General features: G+C 52.5%; 1 pseudogene; it reads right to left on the bottom strand.

Moving 5' to 3' along the window:
• Window positions 1–3267: 3267 nt before the first annotated feature.
• On the bottom strand, window positions 3268–4215 carry LOC140645836 (olfactory receptor 14A16-like; annotated as a pseudogene).
• Window positions 4216–5546: the final 1331 nt, after the last annotated feature.

Below are 5546 nucleotides of genomic sequence, written 5' to 3'. Positions count from 1 at the left end.
AGGAGGCAGTGAGGCCCCAGTGCCTTAGGACAACATGGCTCCTCATAGGCCTTCATGGCACAGACAATTGCCAACCCAAGAGGAAAAAGCCTGGGGTTCTCTTGGTAACTTCCAGCCTTGCCAGCACTCTTTGCCATCTCCAGCACAGGTTGTCCTACGCTGTCCCACAGCTGCTTCTTTTGCCCTGCAGGCTGCAGACACCCATCTCGCTTCCCCACCTTGCTCTCACCCCGACATTTCCATACATTCACTGAAATCTGTCCACCCTCACAGTCTCTTCCTTGAAACACAAAGACATGGACTGATCTCATACTCCTTCTGGAGGACTTCATGTACCACAGCACTACCCTTTGAGTGACATTCCTTCTTCCTCATGCCCTATCTCCACCTTCCAAGCTGCACTCTGCAGCAGGGTTTCCCTCTCCTGCTGTTTCCTACCTCCAAAGAGAGCTCCACCATCTGGGAAACAACCCTTCAAGCAGGCATCCCAACCCATCAGCCTTCTGCTGGCTTTTCACCTGACCACTGAGAAGTAACCTCACCATGATCTCCCAAGGCTGCTAGCCTTTCAGCTTCTCGGATAGACATGACCAACCTGCGTGCCTGCTGCTGTCCCATCGTGTACTCAGGCAGAAGAGACAGGACAACCAAAATGTAAGCCCCCTTCCTGGAGCGAGCCTAGGTCCTTCGGCAGAGGGGATCTCCCAGTCCATGTGCCAACCAGGTGCCTTCTGCTGGGCTGTCAGAGACCCTGGCAGATGTCAGCTTAAAAGCACATACCCCCGCCATGAGTCAAGGGCTGAGCTATCAGCTTGTTTCAGCAAGAAGTGACCTCACAGTCCCTTTCCCAGGCACATTCCTGCTGTTGGCCTATCACCTCCAGAGGCAGAAGTGACCTCACAGCCCCCTTCACAGCCATTGGCTTCCTACTGGATTATGAGTTCCTGAGACACAAGTGACCACGTGATACCATACCCAGCCATCACCCTCCTTGTGGCCCAGTACTTGAGCAGATAAAAGTGAGCTTGTTTCATCACATTTATCTAATAGATTTCCTACCAACGGTTTGAGTGTAGAAATGCTTGTCAGAGGAACTGGTGTATTTATATTGGTGCATTTTATATCTCTACTTCTGCCTCTCTGTTTTTCCTTCTTTCTCTATTCTGTCTTCAGAAAGCTCTCCAAGGAAAAGATTCATTGAATCACAGAATAACTCAGGTTGGAAGAGACCCCTGAACATCATCCTGTCCGGCTGTCCTGCTCAAGGCAGCATTAACCAGATGAGGTCGCTCAAGGGCTCTGCCCAGTTTGGCATCATCCACAAAGGAGCTGGAAACGCACTCCGTCACATTGTACAGGCAGTTAATAGAGACATTCAACAGCGTTGGCCCAAGTGCTTGCGCTGAAGGATGCCACTGGTAAGTGGCTGTCAGGAGGACTCTACCACTGGTGACATTTGGGCTTGATCCACCAGCCAACTTCCCACCCACTGCATCATCCATTCCTTCAGCCCAGATATCACCAATCTGGCTGTAAAGAGGCTATGGGAGACCACGACAAAACTTTTGCTAAAGTCCAGGTACAAAACATCCTCTTCTTTCCCTGACCCATACAGCTTCGGCAATCCCTTTCTTGCCCTACAAGTACCTGGAAATGGCTGCAGGAGTATTTGGCCCATCACCTTCCCAGGGACTGAGGAGAGGGTGACCAGCCTGTAATTCTTCCAATCCTCCTTCTTGCCCTTCTTAAAGAAAGGTTTGATGTCTGCCTTTTCCAAGGACCCCAGAACCTCTCTGATTGCTCTGACACATTTCAGGGCACAGTCCAGAAAGGGTGACGTGAGCAGACAGGAGCACTTGCAATGAACCCTTCCAAGGCGAGTGAGATGAATCTCACTGGGACAGTGGGGTTTGTCCCTGGAGTCATACACAGAAATGGCTGGGCCCTGTGAGGTGGCCATACCTCATCTAGCCTCATGCACTCCTCATGCACACAGGGGTGTTCAGAGGCACGAATCCTGCCCTTGCACATGCGGAGGCAGTGCACTGCAGCAGGCATGGTGACTCTCTGGCCTCCTCTTGCCACTCCCAGAGACTGGGAGGCACCTCAGCCCTGCGGTGTATCGCCCTGCTCTGCACCTGCCTGAGATGCCCCATGGTGTGAGGAGTGGACACAGGGACCTTGGTTCACAGAAGCACATCCCAGTGCTGCATTCAGGTGGTTGGTTTCCAGGGGACATTACTCTCAAGTAAAGTGACCTCAAGGCACTGCCTGTCCCTCTGGCCTTCATGGCACCTCTAGGAATCGCTGATGGCATTTGTGCTCACTCGGGTTCATCTCCCCACACACACAATGTGCATGCTTAAGTCTCCTCTGAACAATGCAGACATGGACTTCTGACCTAGTCAGTCAGTGTCCTTCCGTGGAAGGACAAACAACCTCTCCGAGGTGGGGTGAGAGGCCAGTGCTAGGAATGGTGGTTGCAAGGGGCTGGTCTGTGAGGATTGTCCTGGGGCAGCTTGCCCAGGGTGTCCAGCAAACAAGGTCACAGACCAGCCCCTGCTCTGCTGGTGCTTCAAGTCTATCCCTGGAGGCCTGGCTGTGCAAAGGACACTGCTGCGTGCCCCCACCCTGCACACTCACACACTTTAGCTGTTCACTGGTGTTTTCCTCAACAGGGCACGTTCTTGAGCTTGTTCTTGACAGCAACTTTGAAAGAAGACCTAAGCCTTCAGGCACTGCCCTCAGGAGATCACCTTTCTTTATGGAAATGCTGTTATGGAGGCCAGCTCTGTCACAGAAGTGCCTACTGCCTGTCCCTGCCTGCGGTCACAGGACTACCACGCAGCAGGACTATGACCAAGCTGCCAGAGCGCTCAGGCCTTACACCAATACAAGGGATCAGAAAGGGAGTGTGGAAGTGGAAAGAGAAGAGCCCTGGAAGAGCAAGCGCTGGTGCTCCTGGCAGTGCTGCCATGCCGGGACTCTTGTCCCCTCCAACTCTGCACACACGAACTGTCCCTGCAGCTCCAAAATGGCCTTGGAGGAAGAATCTCAGGAAAAAATAAGTCACTGAAGGGCCCTTTATTTTGTTTCAACACACAGAAAGCACCGCTCCTCATTTACACAGCCACTCAGTCAGAAAAGAAAAGCAGAGAGTGAAATAGAAAGGGGATGACAATATTCTCACAAGTAATAAAGCACCACAAACAACAACAAAAAAACACAGAAGACAGGCTGGGCCTGTAATGAATTACATTATAACTGCTATGTAGAAGAAGTTTCTTGCTTCAGAAAAAACTCCATTATCAGTAACCACACTGCATCATTCAGCTCCTGGTTCCTCATGCTGTAGATGAGGGGGTTCACTGCTGGAGGAACCACCGAGTACAGAACTGCAATCCCCAGGTCCAGGGATGGAGAAGAGATGGAGGGGGGCTTCAGGTAGGTAAACATGGCGGTGATCAAAAACAGGTAGACGACAACAAGGTGAGGGAGGCACGTGGAAAAGGCTTTGTGCTGTCCCTGCTCAGAGGGAATCCTCAGCACAGCCCTGAAGATCTGCACATAAGACAGCAAAATGAAAACAAAACAGCCAAAGACTACTAAGAGACTAACCACAAGAAGCCCAACCTCGCTGAGGAAGGAGTCTGAGCAGGAGAGTTTGAGGATCTGAGGGATTTCACAGAAGAACTGGTCCAGGGCATTGCCTTGGCAGAGGGGTATGGAAAATGTATTGGCCGTGTGCAGCACAGCATAGAGAAACCCACTGCCCCAGGCAGCTGCTGCCATGTGGACACAAGCTCTGCTGCCCAGGAGGGTCCCGTAGTGCAGGGGTTTGCAGATGGCAACGTAGCGGTCTTAGGCCATGATGGTGAGAAGGCAATACTCTGCTGAAATGAAAAAGACAAACAGAAAGACTTGGGCAGCACATCCTGCGTAGGTGATAGCCCTGGTGTGCCACAGGGAATTGGCCATGGCTTTAGGGACCGTGGTGGAGATGGAGCCCAGGTCAAGAACAGAGAGGTTGAGGAGGAAGAAGTACATGGGGGTGTGGAGGCGGTGGTCGCAGGCTATGGCAGTGATGACGAGACCGTTGCCCAGGAAGGCAGCCAGGTAGATGCCCAGGAAGAGCCAGAAGTGCAAGAGCTGCAGCTCCCGTGTGTCTGCAAACGCCAGGAGGAGGAACTGGGTGGTGGGGCTGCTGTTGGACATTTGCTGCCTCTGGGCATGGGCATTGTAATATGAGACAAAGACAGTGACAAGTTAGGGGAGACTTCTCAGACCAAAATCAAAGCCATTTCCCATAGACCCTCCCCCTGCTACACCCAGACACTTTTTCCTTTTTCTAGGACACCTTCCTTCAAATCTTTGCCTGGAGCCCTCCTTGGTGCTGGCTGTGTGGGCGATGAAGAGCAGGGCATCTGCCCAAGCGCTCTTGATAAGTCAGCCACACTCTGCAGAAGTGGGTAGGGGCAGGGACCAGTCCTGGTGTTCAACTTTCTCCTGTGAAACCACTGCTAACGCAGAAGGTCCTGTCAGCATCTGCACTGCCAGTGCTAAGGAACAGGAACAGTAAAGTCAGTTCAAGAGTTCTAGGGTTTTTTACAGCTGCCCCCCCACCTCCCCTGGCGAGTATTCTTGGATGTCAGAAACCCTCAGCATTTCTGCTGCCTCAGGGAGAACAGAGCGAGTTCTGCGAGGCAAGAGGATTGCCTGTGGGTTAGTGCAGAGTGAGGGGAGCTGGTCTGTCCCTCTGTCGATTTCCCAGTTTCTCTGGGCTTGCACCTTTCCGAGATGGAGGGTGATCAGACACCCATGTTACCCTTGAAAACCACCAGGCATTGCTGAGAGCAGAGGGACCCACCACAGACCACTAAATGTCTCACCCTTTCCCAAGGTCTCAGCACCCCACTTCTAGCCAAGGACACACATGGCTCATTTCACCAACCCAACAGCATTTTCTCTGTCATAGCGTGTCTGCGCTTCTACGTGGGGCTTTCAGATAACAACAAGATGCTATAGGACAGGTTTGCATCCTAGAGAGAAGGTCACAGCTGGGAATGACAACCCAACGAGATACCCAAGTGTCCTAATGATGGCATCTGAGTAAGGGAGAGTCACCTCATTCCTGGGATGCCCAGACTGCATGGCCCACAGCCCCACAGCTTAAAGGAAACCTGGGTCACTTGTTCCCACGGACACACCTGCATGGAAGGACACACAAGATCAGTGTGTGACTCTGCAGCTGAAACTCCCATCCCCAGACAGCCTGACAGCGAGAACAAGGTAACACTAACGATAACATGGACAAGTGGAGAAACAAGGAAAAATGCAGTGAGCTTAGAGAGGCAAGTGGAGAGGCAGCCGGGCACTCAGGACAGCGTTACCCTCACCCAGCTGTGCACAACACCTCCCAGACACCAACATTGCCAGGCAGCTGCTCTCAGCCCTGTGCTCTGCAGAGGGACATGGACACAAAGCTGGAGAGCTGCAGGATGGCTCTGCTGGAGCTCTGGCTGCAGAGGGGACAGCTAATGCCTTGT

The sequence above is a fragment of the Ciconia boyciana genome, unplaced genomic scaffold, assembly GCF_034638445.1.
Source record: "Ciconia boyciana unplaced genomic scaffold, ASM3463844v1 HiC_scaffold_39, whole genome shotgun sequence".
Classification (NCBI taxonomy): domain Eukaryota; kingdom Metazoa; phylum Chordata; class Aves; order Ciconiiformes; family Ciconiidae; genus Ciconia; species Ciconia boyciana.
The sequence above is the reverse complement of the archived record's forward strand: the minus strand, read 5'-3'. Positions and strand labels throughout refer to the sequence as shown.